Below are 16,613 nucleotides of genomic sequence, written 5' to 3'. Positions count from 1 at the left end.
TAGAATGGTTTTCTTTCTTTTTCTTTTTTTAGAAATAATCTCTACACCCAACATGGGCTTGAACTCAGGGCCCTGAGATCAAGAGTTGTGTGCCCTACTGAGTGAGCCAGCCAGACGCCCCAGTAGAATGATTAATTAGATTTTGGTTAGAGATAAATTAAAAATTTTTCAAATCATACTGTAATCAAAATAATGAGAGCCAAGACATAAACAAAAGCGCTCTTTGAATCTCATCCTAAGAAGTCATTCTTGGTGTAAAAATCTGTGAGGTAGAAATTATGGAATGTTAGGCTTACACAGACTCCTGAGGAAAATAGGTTTTCCCTACATGGTTAGATAGGCTGGCTGAGATAAACTTTCAGAGTTTCCTTTCAGTTGGATTCTATGACTTGGTCAGATCGGATGTAAATAATTTTGAAAGAGGATGCTTAGTTTCTTCATTTGCCTTTTATTAAATATGTTTATGATATGAAAGTGAAGGGATGGAATAAATGATTATAAGGAAATTTCCATTGACTCAGTTTATTTAGTTTTAACTGTTTTATTTCTGAGACAGAGAGAGAGGGTGAGCAGGGGAGGGTCAGAGAGAGAAGAAGATACAGAATCTGAAGCAGGCTCCAGGCTCCCAGCAAAGCTGGCCTGTCAGCACAGAGCCCGACGCGGGGCTTGAACCCATGAACTGTGTGATCATGACTGAGCTGAAGTCGGATGCTTAACCGACTGAGCCACCCAGGCACCCCATACTCAGTTTAATTTTAGGAGCCACAGAGGAACTAGTCATTTGCATTTCCTTCCCACAAATACTTTTAGTTTTCTAAGTTATTCATAGGAAATACTTTAAAAATGTAATTTTCTTCCTGTTTTGCAAAAGTTTTTATTTTTCTGAAAGCATCGTTAAAGCTATGCTTGGACATTTTGCAGTGCATATAGCATTCTAAAGGCTATACTTAGATATTTTGTGGTATTTTAATGTGTTAAAAATGACCTTTAAGGGATACATGGGTGGCTAAGTCGGTTAAGTGTCCTACTCTTGATTTTGGCTCAGGTTATGCATGTTTCGCCTTGGACTCTGTACTGGGAGCGTTGGGCTCTACAGAGCCTGCCTGGGATTCTCTGTCCCCCTCTCTGCCCCTGCCCCCTTAATGAATAAGTAAACATTAAAAAAATGACCTTTAAAGATAGATGGAAAATTGCTATGTCATACTTTCTGTATGTTGTAGAAGAAAGTCTTTTTCTTCCCTTAATGTAGAACTGGAAGATAAAATGAATTGCTTTTATAGATAAGTATTTTTGAAGGCAGGCCAGTTATACTTCATACATTTCTTTTCTGGAGGAAATATTGTCAGAATAGTTGTATTTTTCTACTCCTTTATGTTGTTTGTGAGGTCTATCTAAAGTTTTTTAAAAAGTCTCATAGGTTACTTTGAAGTCATCACACAGGAAGTGTGAATGCATGTGAAGATAAACCTATGAATGAATTTAATTAATCAGTTTAAAATCTTATGACTGCTGGCAACTTGCTTCATACCCAGCTTTGAATGATGAATAGAAATAGGTCTGCACATAATTTAAATTAAAATTTTTTATTCAATTTATTTAAATAAAAACAAAACAAACTATTCACCTCACAGCCCTCTCCTGTTGCAAACAATTTGTTCTATGTATCTATGAGCTTTTTTTTCTTTTTTAAGATATGAGAGATCATACAGTGTTTACCTTTCTCTGTCTGACTTATTTCACTTAGCATAATGCCCTTAAGGTCCATCCATGTTGTCACAAATGGCAGGATTACATTCTTTTGTATGGAAATTGTGTGTATCACAATTTTTGTATGCATTCATTCATCAGTGGACACTTAGGTTATGTCCATATCTTAGTGGTTGTAAATAGTGCTACAATAAATATGGAGGTGTATATATCTTTTTGAATTAGTGTTTTATTTTCTGTGGATAACTAGCCAGACGTGGAATTACCAGGTCATGTGGTATTTCTGTTTTTAATCAAAAGAATTTTAAAAATTTTAGAGAGTGTGCAGAATTTTAGCAAGGGGAGAGGGGCAAAGGGAGAGATATAATCTTAAGTAGGGGCTTAACTTGATGTGGGCTTGATCCCATGACCTTGGGATCATGACCTGAGCCAAAATCAAGAGTCGGACACTCAGCTGAGCCACCCAGGCACCCCTCAATTTTAATTTTTGGAGGAATTTCCATACCTTTTCCATAGTGACTGCACCAATTTACATTCCCACCAACTGTGTACAAGGGTTCCATTTTCTCTACATCCTTGCCAACACTTGTTATTTTTTGTCTTTTTGAAAATAGCTGTTCTGACAGATATGAAGTGATATCTTTTCATGTGCCTGTTGGCTATCTGTATGTCTTTGGAAAACTGTTCAGATCCTCTGCCCATTTTTAAATTGGATTGTTTGTTTTTTTGCTGTTGAGTTGTATTAGTTCTTTGTATATTTTGGATTTTATCCTTTTATCAGATATTTGTTTTGTAAATACTTTCTCCCATTCAGTAGGTTGCCTTTTAATTTTGTTGATGGTTTCCTTTGCTGTGCAGAAGTGAATTTTTAGTTTGATTTATTTTTGAGAGACAGAGAGAAATAGAGCATGAGCAGGGGAGGGGCAGAGGGAGACACAGAATCTGAAGCAGGCTCCAGGCTCTGGGCTGTCAGCGCAGAGCTCAATGTGGGGCTTGAAGTCCTGGACCATGAGATCATGACCTGAGCCGAAGTCAGACTGTTAACTGACTGAACCACCCAGGAGCCCCCCGCCCCTGCATTTTCCTAATTATTGAAGAGGCTGTCCTTTCCCTATTGTATATACTTGGCACCTTTGTTGTGAATTAATTGGCCAGATATGCATGGGTATATTTTTGGGCTCTCTATTCTGCTCCATAGATCTATGTGTCCATTTTAATTGAGATTATTTTGTAATATAGTTAGAAATCAGGAAGTGTGATGCCTCTAGCTTTGTTCTTCATTTTCAAGATTGCTTTGCCTATTTGGGGTCTTTTGTGGTTTCATACAGTTTTACGGTTATTTGTTCTATTTCTCTGAAGAATGCCAGTGGAATCTTAATAGGAATCGCCTTGAATCTATATATTGGTTTGAGTAGTATGGACAGTATTAATTCTTCTGATCCATGAGCATGGACTATCTTTCCATTTACTTGTTATGTCTTCTTCAATTTCCTTCATTAATGTCTTCTAGTTTTCAATATGTGAGTCTTTCACCTCCTTGGTTAAATTTATTCCTTGGTATTTAACATTTTTTGAAAGAATTTATTATGTTGATGTTGTATCCTGCAGTTTTACTGAATTAATTTATTCTAACAGTTTTTTAATGCCATAATTAGGATTTTCTGTATATAGTATTATGCCATCTGCAAATAGTGAGTTTTACATCTTTCTTTTCATTTTGGAGACCTTTTATATCTTTTTTATTTTTTCACTTATCTAATTGTCAAAGTCCTGTGGGATCCAGGAATGCAAGCCCATCCGACCACTAGAGTCAAGCGATTGAGGGGAGTGTACCTTGGGCATCAGCTGCAAAAACTGGGTACGAAGCACATGTGTAACTCTCTTCTAGGAGACATTGGAGCTCTGGAGCATGGTAGAGGGTGAGTGTGAAGATAGGTCTCTTTCCAAGGTCCCTGGAAAGGATTATGGAAAGCCCCTAGATGTGTGTTTAATTAGAAACCTATCCCCTGGGCCACAGTCATAATAATTAGCTAATAGGCCTCCTCAGAAAGAGCTCCAAGTTTGTTGCCTCTTGCTGTGCCCTTGGGGTGGTAGCTATTTAAGAACTGTGTTGGGGGGCACCTGGGTGGCTTAGTCTGTTAAGCGTTTGACTTCAGCTCAGGTCGTAAATCTCACAGTTTATCAATTTTAACCCTGTGTTGGGCTCTCTGCTGTCAATGTGGAGCCTGTCTCCTCTCTTTGCTCCTTCCCTGCTCATGCTCTCTCTCTCTCAAAAATAAAAAAACATAAAAACCCCCAGCTCTGTTGGTTATAGTCCTTTGGGACTCTTTTTTTTTTAACTGTTTATTTTTTGAGAGAGAGAGATACAGAGAGTAAGGGCTGGGAGAGAGGAAGACACAGAGTCCAAAGCAGGCTCCAGGCTCTGAGTTGTCAGCACAAAGCCTGACATGGGGCTCGAACTCATGGACTGTGAGATCATGACCTGAGCCAAAGTCAGACGCTCAACTGACTGAGCCACCCAGGTGCCCCTGTCCTGTAGGACTCTTGAGCATAAGCTCTACTTTTTGCCAGAGCCAGCAATGTAGAGGTGTCTCCTGAAAGCAGTCACAAAGATCAGAGTGCTAGACAGGTGTATGAGCTCTTTTTTGGGGAATACTAATTATTAAAGCCCCATTGACTAGGAATGCAAGCTTCCTTGGTCTCTAGAGCCAGGTGATCAAGGGCCATCCCCTGGGGAGCAGCCACAAAAATCAGGGCACCGGATGCATGTGTAAAGGCTCCTTTCTGTAGGTACTGATGTTATGGAGTGTGACAAAGGCTGAGTGTCACATGCAATGGTCTCGATCCCTAGAGAGTGTTCCACCAGGCTTCTAGATGTGTGTTAAATTAGATGCTGGCTCCTCCGGCTGAGCTTTCTAATATAAGCATGTGAGCCTCCTTCACTTTCATTCAGGACAGGATTGGCTGGCTCTGAGCTGGACCTTGGGGCCGGTGAGTCTATACCTATGAGCTTTTTAAGAACAGTTTCTCAGATCACTGTTGTCTTGTGGGTCTCAGGATTTGGGCCCTGTTTTTCAAAATTAGTTGTTTTTCTGGCTGGTCAGGTGCAGCTCTAAAAACTTGGGGTGTCTTCATATGGAGTTTGAATTCTTCATTCCTGTTGGCTCTGGGTCGCAGCTCTAGAGGTGGGGTTTTTGGAGATTGTGTCTCAGCCTCTCTTACCTGCTTTGATATGGTTTTCTTCTCAATTTCTTGATCTGTAGTTATCACTCAGCTAGACTTTAGTTTCTTTTTAGGAGGAAATTGTTCCATGTGTAGCTACAGACTGTTTGTTTGTGGGAGGTAAGTTCAGGATCTCACATCACCATCTTGAACCGGAATCCTCCTTCCTCTGGTCTGCAGCAGAAGAGAGAGCAGACAGGGTTCTGCCAGCCTACGCCCCAAGAAAGGTGGAGTGATCCTATGATCATTTGCATTTTTCATGTACAAAAATCTAGGTCTTTAACCATGGATTGTTTACATAGGAATGTGATAACTTTCTAGTCACTTCTGAGATTTTGTGGACTAAGCATTTAGACAGCATTGCTGTTTTTAACTATTTGCTCGATGCAAAACACTGGTGGGTCTGTAGGGGAATGATGAATAAGAATCAGCCTTAGCATATCATCATATTTTCGATAGAAGGTAGACCTGGGAGAGAAAACAAACAGGGCACTTAGTGGGAGAAATGCTCCCTTTGAGCTGAAAATAAAGTCAGCCATTATCAAGTTCCAAATCCAAACATTGATGTTATGATATATATTTTCTTGCAAAATCTCATTTTAGTAGCATGGTGTTGGTAGAGATGAGTTTGAGAAGAGAACAGTCTGCACAAAGGATATGCCCTTTAAAAATCCATTCCACTGTTACGATTGATCACCCTGAAAAATTAGTTTGAAATGCCTGTAGGGCCAGAGAGTTGAATTAGAAATTGCTAGAATGGATGAGACCAAAGGTTTAATCTCAGTGTTTGATTGCTACTAGTGATTTACAGTTAAAAATAGTTCTGCTATGGGAGAGCGTGGCTTTCATCTCTGATAGTACTTTAAAGGTTAAATATTGCCCCGTTTCTTTGAGCAGTGATTGTTTTATAGCTTTGTGTCAATTTTCCCCCAGAACCTCTGGGTTCATGTGATACCTCTATTTATTGGATTTTGAGGTATTGGTTTTCATAATTTAATTTCATGCAATAGGAAGTAAAGATACACCTTTTTCTAATTTATCGTATTCATCAACAAAGGATCCTACTAATTTTATGGTTTTACGTTTGATAAACTCACATCCATGCTTTTATAGATTGTTTTGTTCCAGTCATTTCTTTTTCTAACTGAAGACTTATTTTTGGTCTTCTTTATTTGATGACATTTTAGTTGAACTTCTTTGACCCTTCTTTAGTTCTCCCACATTTGGGTGTTTCTCTGTAAAATTTAAACACTTACAGTTGGAATCAGTACTAAAATGGACTTCAGAGTGACCCCTCTTTAAGTCAGTTTGTGATCTATGAACCAAGTCACCAAAGCTTACATTGACTCTGATGTTTAAAAAACTGTGACCCCTTTGAAGGCAGGGATTGTATTGATTTATGTCCAGGGACTGGTATAGTACCTGATCCTGGTGGGCTGTCAATAAAGGTTTGTTGAATAAATGAATGAATGAGATATTGTCAGAGGTTTAGTGAAATGTTTGAGGAAAGTGCTTGATTTATTTTTATCTATGTAAATACAATGAACTAACTCCTATCAAGTTATTCAGGCATAGTGTCTCTTAAAACATCATTTATGACAGTAGCAGTAACCACCCCAAAACACCAGTCATAAACCTTATTTAAGAGTATAATTATTTAAGGGGCCCGTGGCTGGCTTAGCCAATGGAGCCTGTGGCTCTTGGTCTTGGGGGTGTGAGTCTGAGCTCCATGTTGGGTATAGAGATTACTTAAATAAATAAAATTATTTTTAAAACGCAGTTATTTAAGATCAAGAGTTATGCATATCATATTTGCCTACTTGAACCAGGAAATTGGAAAAATAATGGTGATTTGCTAGGCTGACAAGTAGCAATAAAATTGTTGCCCTATACATTGTTGTGGGCTTTATAAAATGATTAACCCTTTTAGAAAAACATTTTAAGTTCATTTATTTATTTATTTTTTTGGAAGTGAGAGAGGGTCAGAGAGAGAGGGAGTGAGAGTCCCAAGCAGGCTTCATGCTGTTAGCGCAGAGTCTGGTTGGGGCTTGAACTCACAAACCTTGAAGTTATGACCTGAGCCGAAACCAAGAGTCGGACACTTAACCTACTGAGACACCCAGGCGCCCCTAGAAAAACATTTTTAAAGTATGAGAGACATCTAAACATCTATGTGACTCAGTGTTATAACTTTAGAGTCTGATGAAGTAGTCTAAAATAAGGAGCTAGCCCTATATAAAAAGATATTGATTGCAGAATTACCTATACAGTTGAAGAATTCTGTGATGTTAAATCTTGATTAAGTTATCTCTCTGCCTGTTTTCTTTTCAGTAAAATGGAGTTAATAATAGTATCTTCCTCGTGTTTTTGTGAGGAATAAATGAAATTATATATGAAAATAGCTTAAAGAAGTATCTGGCCTATATATATCACTCAAATTTGGCTGCTGCTGCTACTGTTTGTGTTTTATTATTATTGATGCACAGGTGTCTCATTTCCTGGAGACTTTTGTGTAATTGTGCCAGGTATTTTGTTAGGTACAATAGGAGATAATAAGTAAATAAAAGTTGTGGTTTTTGTTTCAAGGAACTTAAAATTCATTTGGTGGTGATTTTAATATATATTTATAAATATATTATAAATAATTAAAATTTTTAAATGTTTTATTTGTTTTTGAGAGAGAGAGAGGAAGGGGCAGAGAGGGAGGGAGACACAGAATCCAAAGCAGGCTTCAGGATCTGAGAAAGGAAGAGTCCCCATGTTGGAATGATTTGAATGCCAAACTGAGGAGTTTTTATCTTGTTTATATAACATTGGTAAATGATGGCTTTTGTGACCTGATAAGAGCTCTGTGTTTTGGGACAGTTGGGTAACTGCAAAATGGTTTGGTGGATGTAGGAGAAGTGGATGTAGGGAAATGGGAAGACTAGTGCGTTTTTTTTTTCCATTCACGGAAAAAACATTTGTTGCTCACTTAGTCTCTGCCATATTTTATGCTTTGTATCAAAGATAGTAAACTGTATCATATTTACTTGAACTATGACTGTTAACTGGTATTTCAGAGCATAGATCATGAAGATTGAACTAATATGTGTTTGTAGGGACGAAAGGTAGATTAGATGTCAAATACAGAGGTGGGACAACAGTCATGGGATAAGGGAGTGGTAGAAGTTACAGGTGACTGTTAGATTTAAACCTGAATGACTGGGGGACTTACGCGCTTACTGCTAAGGCACATTGGGAGAAAAGAGGGTGAGCTAGTGTATGTGGACAAATGATGATTTTACTAGACTGACTTTGTTTGAGTTGCGAGTTAAACATTCACTTGCTCTTTTGGAGGCAGTTGGCAGTGGGGGGTTGGGACTTGGGAGAGTAGGGATCTAGGGGTGGCTAGAGATGTTAAAAATACAGATTTATAAGTCATATCCATGGATGTGGCAGATGAAGTCTAAAGTAAATTAAGTTGTCATGGGAGAAAGTGTGCACACGTGTGCATGCCATTAGTGAGGGTGGGTAGGGAGCTGAACTTATTTTTTTTAAAGTTTGTTTATTTATTTTGAGAGAGAGAGAGTGAGAGGGAGCACACACATCCAGGCAGGGGAGGGACCGAGAGAAGGAGAGACAGAATTCCAAGCAGATTCTACACCATTAGTGCACAGCTCAACACTGGGCTTGAACTCAATGAACCATGACATCATGACCTGAGTCTAGATCAAGAGTTGGATGCTTAAGTCACTATGCCACTCATGTGCCCCTAAACTTTTTTTATTTTAAAAGGATAAAATAATCACTTTATTTTATTAAAAAAAATTACATATGCCTGTTTAAAAAAAATCCAGTGGTACAGAGGGTATATCCAAAATCTCACTACCTAGAAAAATCTTACTACCCAGTTACAACTATCATTAAAATTCAGGGAGATCATTCTCGATTTCTCTTTATATATATTTGTAGATAGTTAGAAATAATCGCAGAAATCTATTACATATTGCACAATGTATTTTATTTTATATAGTGACTAAGTGTAACAGCCTCAGTTCCTTCAACTGTTTGTTTATAACATTTGAGTTCTTAAAATGGGAGTACTGGACAAGGCTAGGAACTCACTCTTGGAGTTCAGCAAGTACTTGCAAGTTCTTGACGCTACGAGTCATGCCTCCTAAAATTTTAAATCATAGGTGCCTTGCTTGCTCACCCAGCCCTGGTCCTGCCATAAAACAATTAAATAATAAAATTTATTTTACAATTACTTTGTATTTTTATTAACTAAATCATGAACATCATTTTAAGAATCCAAACTACCATGAGACTTTTAAGGAAAAACAGCAGTTTCTTGACACCGTCTCATCCATTTAACTTAACCCCACCTGGCTTCCATTTCCTGTTCTATAGAGGCAACCATTTTCAGCTCTTTTGGATTTTTTTCTCCTTAATATTTGCTACTGTATTTCTAAATATGCTTTTACTGGTAGTACTTGATCTATCATACTGCATTTTCTAAATTCATTTGGACATCAGTGACTGCTTTTTTTATTTTGTCTTTTTCTAGAAAGGTAGTTTCTTGGATTTAGTTGTTACTGGGTTTTTTTTATTGTTGAAGAATTCAGCCAAAATTATTGTGCTATGATTTTGAAGGGCTTCTTTGTAAGAGCTTATTACTTAGACTTTATTTTCGCTAAATCCAGTAGAATATCCAGTTTATCTGTTCAATGTATAGTATCAAGATTGACTATCTTAATATTTTCTGCAGATTTCATTTTTTCTTACCTTTCTATACAAAAGAAACTCTAATGAAGTTTTAATGAGATGCAAGTTATTGTGCACCTGTGTTCCTTAATTAAAATGAAAATCTTTTTCTAGTGTTCATTTATTGATGTAAGCTGTGTACCAGGTACCCACTTATGTTTTTTGTATATATGATTTTATTTACTCCATATAATTCATAGGTGCCAGTATCTCCATTTTATGGCTGAGGAAATAAAGAGATAGAGAAGTTAAATAATTTGCATAAAGCTGCAAACTCCAGGCTCTGAGCTGTTAGCACAGAGCCTGATGCAAGGCTCAAACCCAGGAACTGTGAGATCATGACCTGAGTTGAAGTCAGATGCTCAACCGACTGAGCCACCCAGATGCCCCTTAAATCTATATTCTTAACTGCTGACTTGAGCTAGGCATTGCATTCTCTTTTGGCTTCCCAGATTTCTCCAGGAACATTCCTTTCTCCTTCCTCTGCCAAAATGTTGCTTTTAAGGATACTGTTCAAAATTTACACAGAATTGGTTTTTGCAGTCTATGAAGTGTTTTCAGTTCTTATTAAAGATGGGAAAGATTTATTGCCGTGGTTTCTCATGATTGTAATGACTAAAAAACAGAAAAGAAAATATAAATCTCATGCTCAAGCATTTGGGGCTTGGGAGAGGAAGAGAAGAAATTAATATAACCAAGTAGATTATTTACGTCTTGTTTGGTTCACAAATATGTTGTGTCTCAGGAAATTCAGAGGCAAATCACATAGACTGTGTCCTTCAGGATTATCATCTAAAAGTATACTTATGGGCAATGTAAGTATCCTGTAAGAAGGGTAAATTAGGTACTGTGGGAATTTATTGAAGATCTAAGGAAAACTTGTAGAAAAGGAAATGACTTGAATGGGGCTGTTGAAGGATGGATGGCACAATTATGGAATGATATTTCAGTAGAAATTTACAGAGGCAGGAAATTTGGGGGGACATGTTGTGGAATGGCAAGTAGTGGTTTGATTAGAGTTTTCTTCCCCAAGTTTACATAGCTAGTGATGTTTGAATTGTAAGTGGAATCCCAGGCAGTCTGACTGCAGAGTATGCAGTAATAGCTATTGTGCTAAATTGCTTCATACTCACCTGAAATTTGCCTACTAAGAGCCCCTTCCGTCAGAGTAGGGATGTGTTCTGCAGAGAGTTTGAGAATGTAAGGAAATTATGTACAAGAGTGCAAGTTTCCTTAGGGATCCCTGGAAAGACTCTAGGAGGTTTGGGGGGAGAATGAAGAAGGGCACTAAGAAGAGTGGGGCTCACCTTTGGGGGCAGTGGTCCAGAGAGCTTGACAGCAGCGTGACTCTTGATGGAAATAGTTTGTCTCAGGGTTTCACGTGGAGCTATGTTTGCCACTTTTTAAAGGAGGCATTTAAATTATAATGAGAAAAACTTTCCTTTGTTATATCATTAAAAAAAGGTTACTTCTGATGTCACTTAGTGAATGTAAATGGTATTGCAAGGTTAGTTTACATTACTAATATAAATAAAGTTATTTAGCATTATAAAAAACTGGATCATTATCATTACAGTTCTTTTCTTTAAACTGTATTGCATAACTATATTTTCAAGAATGTGTTGTTCATACATGGAAAAATAGAGAACATAAAATTAAAACTGTAGAGAATATTTCACAAACCTGATGGTGTCCAATTATTTTTGTCTGTATCATGCTTCTTACTTTTTTAGTAGGGAAGAGTTTGATGTGTTGACTAGCCATTGTCAGCAGTAGATGGGGGAATGTACTTATAGTTTAGGAGCTAAGTAACGCATTAATCATTTGATGGGTTTTGGTTAGCTGAAGTCAAATTTTAAGATAGGAATCATTGCTTAACAAGTATAGTTGGCAAGTGAGACCCACATCTTTAAAAACATAAGTTTTTATGCCCAGATTTAATTCTGCAAACATTTTATGTGTAGATAATTTGTAGGAAATGAAGATTACAAAAAAAAGTCCCTTTCTTGGAATTTACAGTGTGAGAGGTGAGAGAAAAAATTTGTACAACCAAGATAGAAATATTGTACAAACAAGGTAGAAATAAATGACAGTTGCCTGAGAAATGACAAAATGCTATGAGATCTCCCAAGTGGAAAACATTTATTATTTTTAAAAAATTGTGTATGTCTTGATTTTTGGGAAATAATTTCATGAAGTGTGGCATTAAATTGAATTTAGGGAGATGGCTTGGTTTCAGCAGATTGAGGATGATTTGATGGATTAATGTGAGAGCAGACACAGGGAGAATAGTATCGAACATATGTGGAAAATGACCAGGAATAATGTGGGTAATGAGGGTTTTGGAGATGAAGTTAAGGCTAACATGCTGAGTTTGGACTCTGTTTTGTAGGTGTTTGGAGGCACTTGGAGGTATTTCATTTGAGCAGGAACAGATATCATCCAATTTGTATTTTAGGAAGGCTATCCTAAGTGGACTAGGAGGTGGTTCGTGTAATGGTAGTTAAGAGAATCATCATCAGTCCTGGGACATCTCCTGGCCCTGTCACTCTTGGTTGGTAGTGTGAGCAGTCATGAATTTAATCTACAAAATGGGGGCAATGGTTGTGATAAATAAATGAGATTATCCAGGGCAGCACTTACTATGTGTCTTAACACAGAGTATGTGTTCACACAAAAAAAATTAACTATATAAGAATTTTATTCTCTAAAAGGGCAAAGGCTAGAGGTAGAAAGACCACACAGGAAAGCAAAGTCAGTCTACTATTTAAGAAAGTATACGATGTGCTGGGGCTTTTATTTATTTGTTTGTTTGTTTATTTTTTAAGAGATATTTTATTGTGCTGTTGCAAAATCTTGTGTTTGTTAAGTGTGTGTATGTGTGTATGTATGTATGTGTGTTTAAAGTAAGTTCTATGCAAGGGCAGTTGGTTATTTTAAATCTCATCAGTCTATGTATCAGTAATCTTAAATGTGTGTGAAAGCACAAGTTAGCGACATTGGGGAACGTGCGGTGGTGGTACTGGAGCACAGAGTGATTGATTAGTAAGCCTAGTTGCCTGGGAAATCATTGAAGAATAACCATCACTGGAGTTTTCACTCCCTGCCTTCTCATTGTGTAACTTTCTTTCTTACTGGGTCTTGAGAAATAAGATGGGAAAGAAAGGATATGAAAGGATGAAGGTGCCATTTATACTTAGTATGGTTGTTGTTATTCTTGAGATGGTATATAAGTTAGAAGGAAGAATTTTTTTTTTTTATGTTTATGTATTTTGAGAGGGAGAGAGAGAGAGAGAGCGAGAGAGCGCGAGCAAGTTGGGGAGGGGCCAAGAGAGGGGGACAGAGGATCTGAAGCAGGCTCTGTGCTGACAGCAGTGATCCCCATGTGGGGCTCACTCAGGAACCCATGAGATCATGACCTGAGCTGAAATCAGATGCTCAAGTGACTAAGCCATGCAGGTGCCCTTAGAAAAAATACTTTAACATAAAGGTGCTCTGTGTCCACAAAATTTGCAGGTACTATAAATAAATTCCATGGTTGTTTGGCCTCTAAGATGGGAGATTCAAGAGTTAATAGATTTTACCCAAGCTTACAGGAAAAATTAGGGTTAGTCAGAGCTATAATTGAGAAAATTGAAAATTACCTTGAGTTGTCAAAACCCTTGGGGTCATCTGTGACTCTACTTTTTCTCTGCTCATCACCACTACATCGACGAATTCTGTTGTCCCTATCCTCAAAATATATCTTGAACCAGGCCATTTCTCACTTCATCCACCACTACCACTCTGGTATAAATCACCGTTATCTCCTTGACTAGCCCAAGGCTATAATCCTAAACCGGTCTCTGTGTTTGATTTGTGCCCTGCCCTAGACTAGTCTTTATGTAACAGCCAGATCGATTCTTTTGACTAATGAAGGAAGCCATGTTCCTGTTTTACAAAAAACACCTCTCAGTGGCTCCCTATTTCAGGAGTTCTTAGCACAGCTTGAACATCCCTCCGTGGTCTGGCCCTGTGTTTGGAGTCTTCTCTCTTGTCACTCCATTCACCCAATGCACACAAGCCATCAGGCATCTACATAATTCCCTCAGTTAAGAATTCAGGTCTCTGTACATAGGTTTCCTCCTTATGGAGGTTTCTCTGATTACTCTCTGTGAAGCTGCAGCCATAGTTGTCTCCATTCACTTTAACAGGCTTACAGCATTTGTCACTATCCCAGAAGTGTATCTTTTAAAAACATTTGTCTTTCCCACTAGAATGTAAACTCCAAGAGAGCTGGATTGTGTGTTTTGAAGTATTCCCACTAGTTAGAACATAATAAGTGACAGTAAATACTTGTTTAATGGATGAATGATTTATAAACAAAAGGAGATTTATATTTCTTTAAATCTGAGATATACTGTTATCATCAATATTTTATTTTCATTCACATACTAGAATAAACAAAATAAAGATACAAATATTTAAAACAAGGAACAGCTAGGGAAATAAAGAATTATAATTTGATATCCCAATAGCTTTTGCTTGAAGTAGAGCTTGGTGGCATAGAGAAAGAAGTTTCTTTCTCATGCTAGCTGCAAATTAATCTTTCCTATGTCATTATCTATGCCAAACTTGAGGCATTGAACCAAAAATTGTTTGATTTGTACAAATTTATTTACTATTTGATTTTGTAACTCTCATTTTTTAAATCCTATGGTATGTATTTGGAAGGTTTCAATTTAAGCAGATTTCATCACTAGACCACATTGTGACAAATGTTAAAGGTCTCAGTTCCAGATATCAGAAAACTACACTGAATTTAAGTGATTGAATGAGAAGTGAACACGGCACATACCAGAACGACCTTCAGTGTCCCTAAAAGACCCAGCATGCTTGGGTCTTAGATGTGTCCTAAATTTGAATCCTTTCTGACTGCTATTGTGATTTTCAACAAGTTCTTTAACCTTTCTTTATTTTTATTTTAAATATTTATTTTGAGAGAGCATGCATACATGTGTGGGATGGAAGGCAGACACAGAAGAGAGAGAGAGAGAGAAAGTATCTAACTTTTCCTGAGTCTGTTTTTCTAATGAGTAAAATGGGTTTAGTATTACTTAGCTACAGTACAGGGTTGATATATGAATTAGATAAGAAGATAATATATAATATAGTTGGTACATAATAAATGGTAAATAATATTAAAATTTTATATACATGGACTATTGAGTGTATATGTTTTTGTATTTTGATGGTGTTGATATATTATTTCTAGTTTTCCAAAGATACTTGGCAGTATTACCTAACATGTTTTAAATCCATCCAATTGTTATAAAGTCTAGTCCATTTGTTTTGCATTTTTTGTTTTAAACAGCAGATATATTTTGAATTAGTGAATTATTTAATAAAATATTATTTGAAGGTTGCCGTGCCTTCCTGGCTTAGTTGGTGGAGTATGCATCTCTTAATCTTGGGGTTGTGTGTTCAAGCCCCATGTTGGGTGTAGAATTTTCTTAAAAATAAAATCTTAAGATAATAATATTAGAAGTTATTAATATGAGGAAGTGATATAATTTCTGCTTTTAAAGATTAAAATATTTTAAAAAGTTTCTTTACTTATTTTGAGAGAGAAGCAGAGAGAGAGCAGGAGAGAGAGAATCCTAAGCAGGCTCTGTGCTGACTGTGTGGGACTTGATCTTACGACGTGGGAGATCATGGGCTGAGCTGAAACCAAGAGTAGGATACTTAGCCAACTGAGCCACCCAGATGCCCCTAAAGATTAAAAATTTTTAAGATCTATGTGATGAGCCACAGAGTGGTATATGGAAGTGTTGTTTTATATGTTGTACACCTGAAACTAATATAACACTGTGTGTTAACTAATGAGAATTAAAATAAAAACTTAAAAAATTTTTAAGATCTATATTTTTGAAGCTCTGTAATTGCATTTTAAAATTAAACTATAGATGGGCTCACTCATCTTATTGATGTTAGTGTAAGCCAAGTGCGCAATATGGCTCAGTAAAATAGAATTATGTATTGAAGTTTTCAAGTTGTGGGTATCAACTTTATTAGGTAATCTTTTTATGCTTCTGTAAGCTGTTTATGGTTAACGTTTTGTGGCTTTACTCTTTAGATGCTTTTATGGTCTTGCCTCTCTCAGGTGAGATAAATAGCTTCATTCTATGCAGTATAGATTTTAATGAACCAAGAGGCAATAATAAGAAAAAACATTATTTCTCTCGAGTCCTCTGAATATGAATTAAGAAGGCAATAAGATGTACATAATGGGCTTATAAAAACACCATTGCGATAATGACTGATACAGATAATATTCAGTTATATACCACTTATTTGATATAGCACTTAATAGCACTATTCTGGTCATTACTTACAGAAAATACTGTACTTAGAAATCTCCTTTGATCCTCTCTTGATATCCTACCCCCTTTTCCTCTCTGACTTTGTAATGTAGAAATTCATGGTTAAGCAGAGTCGGTGGGTCAGAAAATGGGTTAGACCTTTAAGAAATAATTTAAGGGGCAGTTAACTTGAAAGTTGCCTTAGAATAAGCTGAATATGCTGTGTTGGAATTTTGCAGATTGTCACTAAGATTTGTGCAGAGATAAATGCAAGTACTGGGTCCTTCTGATGGTTTGCTCTTTCAAGCAGTGCACAGGGGTGCTCTGCTAGAGGCTGCTGCAACAAAAGTGCCGTTTGAGACCCGGTATTGTACACAAGCTTAGATTACTGGAAGCTGGTAGCAGGGAAGGCAGTCTGGCCGGTAACCAGTGTTTGCTTAGACGAAATTATCCGGCAAAACTTGACTGAAAGACATAGAGGTGACACCTGCAGCCTGCTTACAGAACGTGTGCTTCATCTGTGTGAAAATGATTTCGTTCTTTTACACACATAGAGCTGGTTGGTCACCATTACAGTTTTTAAGGTGTTAAGAATAG

At 37.1% G+C, this 16,613-nt stretch overlaps 1 protein-coding gene across 3 annotated transcripts in view; it reads left to right on the top strand.

The window, feature by feature from the left end:
• ARHGAP32 (Rho GTPase activating protein 32) overlaps positions 1-16,613 on the top strand; it is a 308,055-nt gene that overhangs the window by 34,605 nt on the left and 256,837 nt on the right. The gene's annotated exons all lie outside the window — the stretch shown is intronic.

The sequence above is a fragment of the Hyaena hyaena genome, unplaced genomic scaffold, assembly GCF_003009895.1.
Source record: "Hyaena hyaena isolate Hyena2069 unplaced genomic scaffold, ASM300989v1 scaffold_171, whole genome shotgun sequence".
NCBI classification, from domain to species: Eukaryota; Metazoa; Chordata; class Mammalia; order Carnivora; family Hyaenidae; genus Hyaena; species Hyaena hyaena.
Note: the sequence above shows the minus strand (reverse complement) of the source record. Positions and strands in the feature narration are given on the sequence as shown.